Raw genomic sequence first — 1427 nt, 5'->3', positions numbered from 1 at the left:
TACCAGAAGATACTTCTGCAACGGCTTTTGAACGGCCTTGCTTCTGTCTGTGGTTCCGAGTAGATTCAGCTAAATCACTGATCAATTGCCAAGCTTCATCAGTGGTCTTGTCCTTCTTCATAGACCCATTGCTGGAACTTTCCAATGTGGTCTTATCTTGGGGCCTCATACCTTGTGTGATATAGCTGAGTAGCATGATCTTGTCAATCATGTGGTGGGGGCATGCTTCCAGAAGATTATTGAAGCGCTCCCAGTATTCAAAGAGAGTCTCATTGTCATCCTGAACAATTGTAGAGATATCCTTCCTCAGTTTATCAGTAACTTCAGATGGAAAGAATTTCTCCAGAAACTCCTTTCTGAGTGTATCCCAGTTGGATACATTTGCTAGAGGTTGAGTGTAGTACCACTCTCTTGCTTTTCCCTCCAGAGAAAACGGAAAAGCTTTCAGCAGAATTGAAGTTTCATCAGTGCCATCACGCCTGACAGTAGAACAGGCTGCCTGGAAGTCTCTCAAGTGCTTGATAGGCTCTTGAGCAGGTAGGCCATGAAACTTGGGCATCAAATTTAGCAGTGCGGTCTTTATTTCAAAATCCATAGCTACCGCTGGATGATGCGCTTGAAACAGTTGCATTGTAAAATCAGGAGCTCCTTCCTCCTGAATGGTAACTCTTCTAGCTGCCATGTTTTCTGCACGTAAAACAACCGAATCAGTAGAACGGGGGCTAGTTTCTTCCTCAGATTCACTTTCAGATCCGCCCTCAGAGCGGGCTAACCTACGCTGTTCTCGCCTTATTCGTGAAATGGTCCTTTCAATTTCAGGATCGAATATCAGCAAGCGCGGATCAGGAAGTGAACGCGTCATTTGACGGAAGAAACATGCAGCTCATAGTAGCAAAATTAAATAAAATGCAAATAAATAAATTCTAATTAATAAAATTAGCACTCTATTGCAGTTTCCCGGCAACGGCGCCAAAAATTGATGGGAAGCAGAAGCTGGTGAATTAAAAATTTATTAAAATGGTTACGTTGCAGGTATAGTTCTTAACTCACCGAGAATCTGCTTATCAATTTAGAAATATGTCACAGAGAGTTTAAATTAAAATTACTGGGAGTTTTAAGTCCCAGGTCGTCTCCCGAGTTGCAGAAAGGTGTGCTGTTTTATTAATCAGATGTTCCAAGAAGTTGAGCTAAGTAAATTGGAATTTAAATTGAGGATTTTTAAATAATATAAATAAAAGCCTTGACTGGGAATTGATTGGTTGGAATCTCTATCATTGATGGTGTTATTGTAAGATTAATTTATAATTAATGGTTATTCTGTTTGGTTATCCTTTACTAGGTAAGGGGAAAGTCAAACAAGTGGGAATGCCAGATCTATTCACAAGTTGCAACCCACTTAGTTCAAAGGGATTGGCGTCGGTGACAGG

At 40.9% G+C, this 1427-nt stretch overlaps 1 non-coding gene across 1 annotated transcript; it reads left to right on the top strand.

The window, feature by feature from the left end:
- The first annotated feature begins 205 nt into the window (after positions 1–205).
- On the top strand, positions 206–313 carry LOC148567059 (small nucleolar RNA R71). Its single transcript, XR_015882247.1, has one exon. It is a non-coding gene; the product is annotated as a small nucleolar RNA R71 (small nucleolar RNA).
- Positions 314–1427: the final 1114 nt, after the last annotated feature.

This window comes from Arachis ipaensis, chromosome B4, assembly GCF_059453495.1.
Source record: "Arachis ipaensis isolate K30076 ecotype BB chromosome B4, ASM5945349v1, whole genome shotgun sequence".
Lineage (NCBI taxonomy): Eukaryota > Viridiplantae > Streptophyta > Magnoliopsida > Fabales > Fabaceae > Arachis > Arachis ipaensis.
Note: the sequence above shows the minus strand (reverse complement) of the source record. Positions and strands in the feature narration are given on the sequence as shown.